This window comes from Trifolium pratense, linkage group LG7, assembly GCF_020283565.1.
Source record: "Trifolium pratense cultivar HEN17-A07 linkage group LG7, ARS_RC_1.1, whole genome shotgun sequence".
NCBI lineage: Eukaryota > Viridiplantae > Streptophyta > Magnoliopsida > Fabales > Fabaceae > Trifolium > Trifolium pratense.
The window spans coordinates 22,263,396-22,278,109 of record NC_060065.1 but is presented as its reverse complement, the minus strand read 5'-3'; the positions used below and the strand labels follow the sequence as shown (position 1 = coordinate 22,278,109).

The 14,714-nt window shown below is 31.0% G+C and overlaps 1 pseudogene; it reads right to left on the bottom strand.

Moving 5' to 3' along the window:
- Positions 1 to 12,405: 12,405 nt before the first annotated feature.
- LOC123896065 lies at positions 12,406 to 13,974 on the bottom strand (annotated as a pseudogene).
- Positions 13,975 to 14,714: the final 740 nt, after the last annotated feature.

Genomic DNA, 14,714 nt, shown 5'->3' with positions numbered 1-14,714 from the left:
ATTAAAGAAAATTAAACAATATTAAAGAATTGGATTATACCAAATATAAATTAAGCAACATTCTATATTTATGTTCTACTATTATGTTCTATTATTATTATTATTATTATTATTATTATTATTATTATTATTATTATTATTATTATTATTATTATTATTATTACCTTTTATGTTATTATTTTACAGCTATAAATAGTGAGTCTCCTATAAAGTTTTATTCAACAAATTAAATCATGCTCTGATGCTCACCGCCTCAAGTTCTTCTTCTTGCTTTTTTATTGTTTCTCATTTTAATTTATATATTGGCATGAATTTGCATTTTTTAAATTTCAAATATTTCTTTTTTTCAATTATCCTTTCTTTTGTTTCACCATTCTTTTATTCAAATTTTTATGCAGATTCATTAGCTTTTGGAAAGAAATATTTGATCATATATTAGAATCTTTCTTTAAAGGTTTGTAGTCTTTTCTGATCATCTTTATTCTTGATTGTTTTCTCTCTACCTATACTTCTTCTCTCTTTTTTTTCTTTTCGGATACCTATGTTTTTTTTACATACATATGTGTTTATAGGTAATATACAGGTGTGTCTTGATCTCCTACGTACGAAATTTGAAAGGAAAGAGCAAGGCAAGAACCATGCTTTCAGAAAAGTGGTGGTCCGAATCTTATTTAACCTTTTGAATAAATTTCTTGATTTTAGGTGTAATGAACAAATTGACAACCTATCAATTTGACATGTGAATTCGTTGACATCACACTCACACCTATAAAGGAAACATGTATGATTATTTGAAGTAATGGATTAACGAAAATGTGCAAAAGTTTTGTTTACATCCGTCATTCTATGAGTCTTGAATGAACTACATCCAATATTTTGTGTAATGTAAAGATTGAAAATGTCTATACTATAATACTTTTTTATATGACTATACTATAATACTCTTTTTTTTTTTTTTAATAAATAAGTTCACAATTTAATTTTGTTGGGAGGATTTGAATTATTTCAATAGTAATGACAAATATAAAACAATATTTAAATTACACATGTGCCCAAAGTTTTTTTTTTTTTACTCAATGTGCCCAAAGTTAAATACACGCTCTTAGTAAGTTTTTATTTTACATGGTTCTTAATAGTAACATATATATAAAAAAAAAGTTGCATATTTAAATTATATTTATATATTTTGTAAAAAAAAATGTTTATATATTTGACAACAATCAAATATAAAACAATGTACCGTAAAAATATACAAAACAATGTGTCATAAGATTATTTGACATTTGTAGTTTTGTACCCAAAATATTCATCGAACTATATGAAAAACTTTTAAAAAATAAAGGATAATCTTTATTATAGCATATTAGCTGGTAAATGCTATTTTAAAATTGTTTGATTTTTTTTCGGTAATATATCAAAAATTTCTGAATATAGAATATTCTTTTATTATATAAACATTTCAATTCAATTATATTTATGTATGGTTTTAATTTAATTTAAAAATTCATAAGGTAATCCATTCATTCTTAATTTAAGGATTAAATTTAATACATTAAGGGAAATGAAACCAAAATTATTTCCTTTAATACTATTTTAAACAATAAATTAAAATATATTAAGGAAAAGAATCCAAATAATTCCTTCAATAATTTTTTAGCAATAAAGGTAGTATTAACCAAAAAAATAAAGCAAATCTCATTTTTAGATTTAAAAGAAAACGTGTTACTATTTACCTGTTGCAATTAGTTGCCTTTTCACGGAGACTTCTATTTTATTTAGAGCATCATACATATTGTTTAGATTTAAAAGAAAACATATTACTACTTACCTAAAACAATAAAGCAAATCCAATTTTTAGATTTAAAAGAAAACGTGTTACCACTTTGGGTATCATATTTATGCAACTCATACATATTTTGCCCCAATGGTAATACCACTTTTTGAGTTTCATACATTAATAATAAGTGGTCCCTTCTATATTTATTTTTATATTTTGTCTAAATAAAAATTATTTAATTTAATAAATACGTAGATAAATAAATTAATAATTAAATATAATAAGAAATACATGGCAATAAATAAAAATGGTGAAAAAATCATAAATATGAAGAGAAATATATAATGAAAAATATAATAATTAATTTTTATTATTATACATATTAGGATCTATTTTATAGAAAACAAAAAAAAAAATATGACCTGAGAACAAAACAAATAAAAATTGTGTAATATATAGAATAATATGAAATATCATCAAATTAACATCCAACTACAAGAAGAAAAAAAAAAATTTATGCACTATTGTTGAAGAAACGAAATTAAATGAAAACTTATGAAATGAAAATATTTAAAATATTTATTCCTTAAAATTAGCATCAATTACTAATCAATTTTAATCTCATCTCATCTCATTCATAAATAAAATTAAATATGTCAGATCACATGGTTGTACTACACAAAATTTTATTTAATATTATGATGCATCTCTAAAACCATATTTCATATATCTATCTATATAAAGGTATATCAATCAATTAATTTTCTACAACAACCACCATTTTTACCATCCCATTGTTGTTATACATTTTTATCGTACTTTTTTATATGTATATTGTTATACTCTTATATTTAATAATATTTTTCTAACACTTTTTATTCCTAATATTTTTACAGGGGGGTCATACTATTGGCAAATGTGATTATCCGGACTCGTGTGAAGAATGATCACAACAAGGAGATTAAAATGGATGAAAGACTTTTGAGACATGTTAGAAGAAAATATAGATAAATTAATGCAGATAAATCTTTTGTTAGAAAATAAAAATTTGTTTTTATTCTTCTATAAGATGATTAACTTAGAATAAATCACTCTTTTGTTTGTAACATTCAATATTTGTTGTAGAGTAATAAGTAAGAGTAGCAAACAAGTTCTTCAATAGCCAGGTTTTTGGCCAATGTAAGACCTCTATAAACAACATAAAGTTTCACAAGCATCATGTCAGACAACTCACAAATGAATCCAGAAAAGTCTGGTAAGTAAAAATATAAATTGTATCTAATAAGACCCTCATAACTAGCTCTAATCGGGGAACCTAAACAACTACCGTCAACGTTGAGGACCACACATGAGAAGTTTTCATTGTTCCATTTGATGAACCTGTACTAACGTGATTAGAGGAGAAAAAAGATGTGAAAATCTCGACCAAGCTCCGGATGTTGAAGGATAGCTGATTTAAGGACAAGATTCATTGTTTAAATAAATTAAATTATGATATCTCCATATACACCAAACACCAGCCGAGAAGGAATTAGTTTGGGGACACATGGAGCCAACCTTGAGCCAATCATGTGGGTCAATTAAAAAGAAGAAAGTTCAGTCATTGAATTCAATGTGGTGCTAAAAGTTTCTAGAGAATGTATAGTCCTAAACACAATGAAGGAAAGTCGTTTCTTGGAGGTCACATCGAGTAAAAATAGAGGAAGTGTCCAACTTTCGATGATTGAGTAAGGATAAAGCAGGAACCGAATTATGACAGGCTAACCGTAAGAAAAAAATGATATTCGCGTGTAACTATTTTACTTTAAATAAAATGCAGAAAGTCAAAAGTTTAGAAATAAAAAAATGATCTTCGAATGTAACTATTCTACTTTATTTTATGTGCGCAACAAATTTGAATTGTGTAAAATTGTTTTTGTAATAAAAATAAATTTAAATGTATATTGGTCTTCATATTTTCATAAAAGTAAAATTTAGATCCCTTATTAAAAAAAAGATTTTTTGGGCTTTTTTTTTTCCAAAATTTTAGTCATTATTTAATTATTGGCATTTTAATTTTTAAAGTAGCAAAATTTATTACACAGATTTTTAAAGACAAAAAAATTTGGTATTTTATCATTTTTTGTGTTAGATAATTATGAAATTTAAAATATTAAAATCTTAATTTTTATAGTCACTTTTTAACCCGTGCTTGGCACGGGTCCGGATACTAGTAATATTAAGTCCGAGTCCGGTCCGCATAAGCCCGCGGGTTAAACGGTTAACCCGCGGACTATTACCAAAAAAAAATAAAAAATCATTTTTTTCAAAAAATAAACTAAATTAGTAAAATATTGATATAATGAAAGCTTAAAAAAATATATTAAAAATATATTATTAATAAATATATTAGTAAAATATTTATATGTTATAACATATAAATTGTAACTAACAAATAAAAATAAATAAAGTTTGTGATATCGTTGAGTTTATCTATCTTCTCTTTGTAAGTAATGCAACTAAAATCAAATTCAACCGATTCTTATCGTCATATTTGTACCGTCCATTTTAGTAAGAAAAACTTTCTACATGTACCCAAAAAAACATAAAAAGATTAACAGATTCAACTTAACTAAATCACATCAAGGTAACCAAATTATTCAAAACATAATAGCGGAAAATACCCCCAAGAAAAATAACTACCCATTTGGACATGCATTTTTTAAATACTAGCAAATGTATATAAAGCTAAGACAAAGTAAAAGATAGTGAAAAAGAACAAAAGATTATAAGTAGAAGAACATGTCTGAATCATGATGTTTTGTGTTGTTGTCTACTTGATTAAAATTGGAGTGTGTTGTTGCTTTTTATAATTAGGGTTTAGACTAAGTTTTTTTTTTTTGTGGTTAAAAAAGTTGAATTTGGACATGGATCAAGTTATTTATATTTAATAAATTTTGTAATTAATTATATATAAAAAAGAAGGCGGGCCACGGGCTAACCCGCGAACCCGCGGATTTAACCCGCATAACCCGCGGTTTTAACGGTCCAACCCACACGGGCAAAAATGTAAACGGGCCAAAAAAAATTGGTCTTAAGTCCGTGCGGGCTGCGGGTTAAACGGGTCGGCCCGCGGACCTTGGTCCGTATACCCGGCTCTATAAATTGGACCCTCGACTTTAATTATAACATTACAAATTAATATCTTAACTTTAATTATGTTTGTCATATTGATTTTTTCCGTTAACTAAATAAATTTAACGTTTTTTGAGAAAAACTAACGCAAAAGACCAATATAACAATTGCAATCAACTGATGTTACTCCAATTCTTTTGAGTATATAAATTGCATTTGCCGATATGAGTGACCTCTAGATTGTCCACTTATGTCATTCTTTATCTTTCAACTAAAACAAAATGCAAACATCATTAGATCACCATTTATAAAACTTAACATTTATTCCATAAATGATATTGGCTTGGGACCTCTGATTGTGCTCCTTTTGAGGTCTGAGGTTCGATTCTCCTTGTGCCAATTTGGGTGGACTAACTTAGCTTCTTTAAAAAACATTTATTCCATAAAGTTTGTTGTCATTAAAACAAACTTTAGACGGTTTTGATCTCAACACAGGTATCATATTGGCCAAACATTGTGTGGCCTAGAAAACCTAACATTGATTGTCATTATTTGGGTAAACACGCTGGTAGTGCATTTTTGTGACTCTTGTTAAGTATTAAAATATGAGTCAAGCTAACCAGTGCCCCTGGGGCACTAGTTAAGGATACCAAAAGGAGTAATTTTTTCATTGAAAAAAACATTTTTTATACTTATAAAAAGTATATTACACAATTTTCAAAACATTCATACCTTATTTAGCTCCTTAACTAGTGCCCCTGGAGCACTAGTTAGCATTTTCCTTAAAATATTGTACAAGTTATAGATCAAGCTTGAATACTCTTGATTGAAAATTTTACTTATAATTCAGAAATATAAGTGTAACAATTTTAAATTAAACAAATGATTAAAATACAAATAATATATCATTAATTTTAAATTAAAAAATAAATAAATTTTGAATATTAATTAAATAATACACAAATAATGTTAATCATTCTCATGTACTAAATATGACTCTTGGATTCATGCATATTAATCATCATGAACACTATCAACCAACTACATGTATCACACCACCAATATAATATGAAGTTTAAAATGAATAAAAAAATTATAATTTTAAATATTAATAAATCATACACAATCTGCTCATTTTATATATATGTTAAATATGACTTTGGGAAGAGTCATGTATATCTATCACCAAAAACACCACCAAGCAACTATAAGCATATTACCACTAATACTCCCTCCGGTCCTTTTTATAAGGAACACTTAGGGCAAAAAATTTGGTCCTTTTTATAAGAAACTTTGACCAATTTTCAAATATTTTAAATGTTCAATTTCACTTATGCCCTTATTTATTATGAGAGAGAATTTAAAAATAAGTAAGTTAGTTGAATAAAGAGTAATTAAATAAGGGTATACATGGAATAAATTAAAATTTATAAGAGTATTAAATGAAAATAACTATGTTAAATGTGCTTCATTGGTCTGTGTGATTTTTTCAAAGTGTTCCTTATAATAAGGACCGGAGGGAGTATATTTTAAACAAATTTGTTCCGCCTAATTCTTCATGTACTAAATAATTCTTAGAGTCAAATAGAAAATAAATTATAAATTCTAACTCTTATCACATTTATCCATCAAACAACTGAGTTTTTTTTTTCAAATAATTGAATAAAATCTTGTAACATTTTATTATTTTGTAAATTCTAATTCTTATCACATTTATCAAACAAATAACTTTTATCACATTTAATCTTTTGTTTCAAAATAATTTATTCAGAAAAATAAGTTTTTTTTCAAATGGGTAGGAATAAGGGAGTTTTGAAATGAGGGATTAATTCACTCAAGGAACTGCAACTGTAATTAAATCTATATTTTTATGAGGAAAAAAAGGTGAAATTTGATGAAAGAAGTAGAAAGTAGTAAACCACCATCAATTTGGTTCATGACTTTGCAAGACACTTTCAAAAAAAGTCGTTGATTTTATGAATATCTCAAAAAATATCTTTGATTTTACTAATTATTTAAGTCATTATATTTTAATAATCTAATATTACTATTAATTTTTTTTAATGAACTATTACGTCATAACTTTATCCACTTACTAGTATTAACTTAGTGCCTAACATAAGAAGGACTAACATGAATAAATTGTATCAAAATTAGATATTTTTTTAAAATATTCATAAAGTCAAGTCACCTGTTTTACAGCATCCAAATAAAAAGTCAGGTACTAATTTAATTATTTACTCAAATAAAAAAATAAAAAAAACCGATAGGATAACTCAATTGGCAGACATTGCAAATTATTGTAGCGATCAAGTTCGAACCCTGTACCATTAATTCTTCTTCACCACATTTTCATCATCAACAACAACGCTCTGTTCTTGAAAATGAGAACAAAAACCCTAAAAATAACTATGATCAACCAAACAACATTATCAACAAAAACAATCATGATCAATGCTGCAAAAATGAGAAAAACAACAATGTTGTTCTTCGGGGCCGCCGTATCTTGAAGGTCACCTGTTCATGTCTTCTGTTCGTAACGACAACAATAATAACAATGTTGAATTTGATGATTGTGGTGCAGAAGAAGAAACCTGATTTTTCATGTCATATATGCGACAAGATTTTCTCATGAAACAAAGGTTTGAACGGACACATGAGATGGCACAATGTAAAGGGTTACAAGAAGGGGTACTACTACTGCATCATCATCATGATCGTTGTTAAAATTGGAACAGAACAAGAAGAATCCTCAAGATCAGTTATCACCGGTTATTGTTTGGAACTTTCAATGACCAGTTGTTGTGATTTGACAATGAAAATATAGTTCAATTTGTATTATGTTTTTGTGTTACAATCTATATGATTATCTATCTTTTAGTTTCACTTATTGTTATTGTTAATTTCATGTGCATTCTTTTACTTTTAAGTCTAAGCTTTATGTGTCTGTTGATGTTCTTGTCTTTTAATATATTTGATAGAAGAAACTATATGAATTGTCTCTTGAATGCTTTATGAAGTTCGATGCTGATAGAAACATGGATCAAAAGATGGGCCTTGAAGCTGAGCCCAAACCAAAGAAAGGAAAGGGAATTAGGAATGATGAGGTGGACAAGTGATGATGTGCATGAGAGTGGGTGCTATAAAGGTGGTGTCAGTGAGGGAATAATATGGATTCAGAATTGGTTATTTTGTGGGGTCACTTTGTGACTTAGGGAGCACTTTGTTGCTTTTGGGGCTATTAGCATCTTGCTGATAGTTTGTTATGCTATTTTCTCTTTGTAATTGCAGATTACCATTAATACAAACTCTATTTTCCTATTTCATTACTATATGTTTCACTGTTTGATTCCATAATTCATACACAAACTCATCAATTGGTCCGACCTGCCGGATCCGACGGAGAGGGAGAGCCGATGGAGGACGTTTGGATTATGAAGAAACAATTACCCGATTTTATGGGAACCGATCCTGTTGGCTGGATCGCTGCGGCCGAAAGGTTCTTTGAAAAGAATGAAGTTCCTTCTCGTGATAAGCTTCAATGGGCTTTTATGAGCATGGAGGATAAACAAGCGATGATGTGGTTTTATAATTGGTGTGAAGAGAACCCAGATGCAGATTGGAAAACATTTTCCATGGCTATGATTAGACAATTTGGAGCAGAGTACTTGACAGAAGAAACACACGATGAGCCAAAGTTGAAGATGATTGAGGCATTCACTGATGACCTAGAAGAAATTCGCATCAAAGAAACTGATCGTGAATCTGAAACGATGGTGACTATGATCCCAGAAAGGTTAGAAACAACTGAGAAGGAGCAAAAGATGAATGAGTCACGATCCACCTTCACGTTGGAAGATCGAACTCTGTTGAACGAGAAACAAATGGCTTGTGACGCGACGATGGTTCCACCACCTCCGCCGAACTCCATTAATCCTTTGATTGCGATTTCACAGCGTGTACAACCACCGTCGAGACTACCAAAGTTGAACAACCATCACCATGGGATGCCGCGACCTCCGTCGAAACCGCCGGACGCCGGTAAACCTGCGACGTTACTACAACAACAAGTTTCACCATTCAAGCCGCTGGAAAAGTTGGACAACACTCAGTGTGTGGTGGCCCGTCCACAACCGGAGATGATGACGGCCATTATACTTGTGACGGCGGCAAATTCGATCTCAGGTGAGTGGATGCGTTTCATGTCTCCGTTGGTTGGGAAGGATCTAGAAACATTATGGGTAAAATGGGTAATATATGCAGTGGATATTTCCTTAAACTTAATGGGCAATATGCATAAATCTGTACCGTTCATTTTGCACAACAATAGAGTGGTACAAGTGTCTTCATCAGGTCAGCACACATCCTCTCTCCTCTCCCACATGTCACCCAATAAACACCATTTACCACTTGATCTACATCATGTTAACATAATTGCAATCCACGTGTTTCCTTTAATTGGTGGGTTGGTTATCTCTTTTATCCTAATGGGCCAGGCCCAATACTGTAAAGAGAGTGCAGTTTGGGTAAATTTTGAGTGGGATATACTTTCAAAAACAAATTTCTTAAAGGAAGAATTTGTGTTAGCAAATTCATTCGTTGATGTTCAGGTACGAGCGAGTGAAAATGGTGTATGTCATAATAACTTCTTCACATTAACTGATATCTCAATCCTTGCATCCTTCATTGATATTTCCCCTCAATATCCTGGAGTTTTTGATTCACCTGTCCCATTAAGCTATCAGTTCAGTTTAATGTTTGAGTTGAATCCTTACTGGCTTTCAGATGCAAAGGGGGTGCATATCATTAGTCCAAATAAGGAGAGAATTGTTGATTTATATGGATATCATTGTATGTACTTTATGGGTATAGGTATTCATGAAGTGAATCATCTTGTTTACGGAATCCACACATATGCTTTTAGAAGTGGCGGAGTTCTACCATTGATTATAAGGATAGTAGCTGCATCAGATAGATTCTCATGTCTCTGTTGGAGCAAATTTGCAATATTTCTTTTCATGAATCCCTTGGAAAAATTGAGGGAGTATATGTCAGTCTTGGAAGTGGAGGAATATACAAGGTTAGTTATTATAATTCATCACATGATGCAGCCAAGTGTGGATAGATATAATAATGGGAATGAGATAAATGTGTGTTTATGGAGTACTTTGGTTGATAGAAATGATTTGTTACCAACTACTTTGATTGAAATGCTTATGCAATCTTGGAATTTGGAAGGAATGAAGGTTGGGTTTGCCTTGGGAGTTATGGGTAGCCATGCATTCATACAATGGGATCCAGGAGAACTCATGATTCTTATTGCAACTACAATAAAGTCATCAACAATGGTAATATCTTGGGATCCAGGGAAGTTCAATACTCTTATGACCAAAAATGCTTATCAATGTTGCTTGAGAAGTGCTCTTCCACTTCCAATCTATGATTTGCTTAATTTAGTATATGACAGAGGAAAGGTTTGGCTCAAAAGCATTTGGGTGCTGATTATGTTGGTATATGATAGAGGAAAGTTTTGGTCTTCAAGCATTTGGGTACAAATCAGGTTCAACCTTAGTATCTTCAATGGCTCAATCTCTATGTATTTCTCAAGCGAATTGGCGGATCACCTAGCAGCAAGAAGAGTAATAGAAACCTCTCCCAACCTTGAGGACAAGGTTGTTTTTAAGGGGGTGGTATTGATAGAAACATGGATCAAAAGATGGGCCCAAACCAAAGAAAGGAAAGGGAATTAGGAATGATGAGGTGGACAAGTGATGATGTGCATGAGAGTGGGTGCTATAAAGGTGGTGTCAGTGAGGGAATAATATGGATTCAGAATTGGTTATTTTGTGGGGTCACTTTGTGACTTAGGGAGCACTTTGTTGCTTTTGGGGCTATTAGCATCTTGCTGATAGTTTGTTATGCTATTTTCTCTTTGTAATTGCAGATTACCATTAATACAAACTCTATTTTCCTATTTCATTACTATATGTTTCACTGTTTGATTCCATAATTCATACACAAACTCATCAGATGCACTCACATAGAAGGTGTCAATTATGGTGAGTTATCAACTTATGATGTTTCTCACAGTATGATAGTATTTGGATAAAATAGCAGAAAAAGTAAAACTGTATAATAGCCAATGTATTCTTTTGCTTTCATTGGTGACTGATAGTGTATTAAATTGATCAGTATCTTCTAGTTCTGATAAATGGATGATAACAAAATTTATTGTTTTTATTAGGAAATCTTTACAGTAAGGGAAGTAACATGTAAATTAAATTTGTTGATCTTCTTATATTAGATAGCATAATTCCATATCCCCATTACAATAATGAACTTTCATAAGTTAATAGATTTTATGGTCCAACCAGCATTCAACGAATAAGGTAGTACTGTCGCTGTCTTTGATAACATCTTTTTCCGCATATCTTACTAGGTATTGCTGAATTCAAGATTGGCCTCTTGGAAAAACAAACCTGGAAAATTTGCTCATGTTGTGTTCTGAAATTGATCAGATGACTAAGAAATTTATTTGGCGAATCATGGATTCACTTAGTTGGTTGGAACACTGAGTATTTACTCAATCTAAGAAGAAGGATGGATGGAGATCTTGGAGTGAGACTTGCTAGAGAAGCAAACACTGCTATGTTGAGCAAACTGGTTTGGATAAAAATGATTCATGTCAAATATTTTGCTAATCTAAGAAGATGCTTTAGGTTGTTTTAAATTTAGATTTCAGTTGTATTGTTTCAATGTTTCTAGTACTTTACCCTTTGTGCTTCATGTATAATGAATTATAATTGTACTTCTTTTTTCTGCTAATGAAAAAAAGCTTGAAACTTCAAGGTTTTGTTGTCGCTGCTTTGTACGCTGGTTTCGAACCTAGAGTGAGTAAGGTTCACGTATATACTTTAGACCAACAAACCACTCATGAAACCGATTGAAACTTAAAGGCTTACATAATCTCTCTTTGTAATTTATATTTTCATTTAGTTAATATGATCCGTTGAGGATCAATTAACATTGAATTATCATAACTTTTTATTTGATTGTTTAGGAAACTAAATATACCCTTCAAAAAATTTGTTGATATGTTTTGTTTAGATTTTTCAATGTATCCTTAGAGCTGCACTAGATATATTGTGCCTCTCTATGGAATTTAAAGTGCTCTGAGTTATGTCTATATGTCCACAACCTTTATCAGTTTATCTTCTTCTGTACACACCCTTGTTCATAAAGTGCTCTGAACCATAACTTAATTCATTGCAAAACAACGATTTAAATAAGAGGGCAATTGATTAGTTAAAGGAAGATTTTCTTAAATTAAATTATGAACAAGGGTTTCTTAATGTCAATTAATCAGATACATTGTCCTTTATCTCAAATGCTATACATCATCTGTACAAGTCTAGAATCATATAGTTTATTTTTTTACAGTAGAAAGAATCATATACTTGATAAATTTACCCCATTTTAATCTCAATTTGATTATCATGGAGAACACCCTCACTTAAAGCACACACCATAACACAAAAACACATTATTACATCCAATACAAGTCAACAATGTAATGAAGAAAATATACCTTCCTCCGATAGAAAAGAGAGCTTTATAAACAAATAAGAGAGATATACCTTCCTATTTTGACTGTGATATCTATGAATCCCTCTTAATCATCTAGTTCTGGTGAGTAAACAATGACTTCTTTGATATGTGAAATCTTGGGCCAATCTTTTCCAACTTTTGGATGATATCTTTTGCATAATTCAGCACAACGGTCAATGTGCAAATATTTGAGATTTTTGAGTCGATGCAGGTCTTCAGGGAGTGAAAGCAATTTTGGACAATCACGAATTAAAAGTGTTTGGTTAGAGTTGACAGCCACTCAGGAAGCGCATCAAGATTATCACATCGTCTAAGTGCCAATGTTTGTAATGTGGTCGCACATCCTTGCAACCATGGAGGAAAACTCACAAGTTGAGGCAAAAATGCAAGAGACAGCACCTTCAGTTTTAAATTTGAGATGTCATTGTCTTGATCCAATGACAATTTCAACATATGGCAATTAGTAATAATCAAAGTCTCTAAGTAGGGAATAAACATGAAATGGCAAAGACTTTAGATTCCTACAGCAACCAATATCCAACCATTTGAGATTAGGAAGTTGTATTTCTCCAAACAATACTTCTAAATTGTCACAATAAAAGATAGATAAAATTTCTAAAGAAGTTAATTTCGCAATCTCTTTGTCTAGTAAAACACGTTGCTTTGTGGTTATTGCTAATTGTCAGAGGCTGATCAAGTTTCCTATTCCATTAGGCAATGTTTGAAGATTTGTACATCCATTGAGATTCAAAGTGCGGAGATTTTGAAGTTTGCATACTGAATCAGGGAGGGCTCTTCAATTCTTCATTATCTTGAAGATTGAGACATCTCAAATGTTTTAATTTACCAATGGAGTGGGGCAAACTCTCATATGTAGACTTATTTATTTGCAAAATCCTCAATAACTTACACCTTGTCACCAAAGTATACAAGAAAGCTTCGTTGTTGGCTCCTATAGGAAAAAACACGGTTCTCAATCCAGTAGGAACTGGTGTTTGGCCAACAAGATCATTTTTAATAAATGACAAATGAAGAACATTCTCAAATATTTTTTTCATTATGAAATTTCACCAATTGAAACTCATCTCTTGCGACATATAGTGCAAGATCATGCACCAAATCATGCAATGTAAAGAAGCAAGCATTACCAAAGTCAATAAAATCTTGAAGAAAAAATCTTGACAGTAAATCATGCAAAAGTTGATAACCAACGTCATCTCTGTTGTTTTACCCTCTTTTGGTGATGGAAGATAACCAAGTGCATCCCATAACACAGTAACATTAGTACAGAGCTGATGATTCTGCCGCTGCTTTTGTTCGGCATCCAAGAGCACAACTTTGATGAGTGATGCAGTGTTTTTGATATCTCGCAGATGGTCGTAGACGCCAAGGGCAAGAGATGTTTCTTCAACAGCATGAGAAGCAACTTTACCGATAAATGACTCAGCGAGACTGAACAGGAGTGATTCGGCCATGAAATGGTTTTCCAATGGGACTGGAAAGATACATAATAAAATAAAAATTATAAAACAAGAAGAACTTATCGCATTATTGACTGAGGTGTGCAATGCACTGGGCTTAAGAGTATTTCGCCACCACAGGTAAATTACCCGGTGCAGTTGGTCTCATAGCTAATACCCTCTAGAATACAACAGTCACATCTTGCTAGCACTGCACCTGAATTAGCAAGATCTCATAGAACTACTTTTTGGATACTCAAGGGAACTTGTAGTATTATTATTATATTTTTCTAATATAACTCTTGTTGTCTACCTTATTCTTTCTACTCCTATATCATTTCAACCATCGTGTCCCTTATATAATAAGAATTTCTAGGATACCTCTTGCATTCACTTGCCAACCAATAAATCTTATTAATATGGATTAATGAGTAATACAACCAATTAAATAGAAACGGCTAACTTGAATAACCAATTATGAAACGTGCATTATTATTAATAATTAAAAAATAATGATTCTTAAACTTAAAAATAAATTACATATAAAATATCCTACAATCCCCCACAATTTATTTTAAAGTTTTAGATTTTAAGTTTTAGGTGTTCCCAAGAGCGTGAAAAATCAACGCATAAGCACTAGTGTCTTTTGGACTATGAACTAGCACATAGAGCAAATGAAATTTGATCCACTAGAATGTCGGTGAGATTATAACCTCTATGAACCTCATTCCGTATGTGAAACAGTGACTTCATCA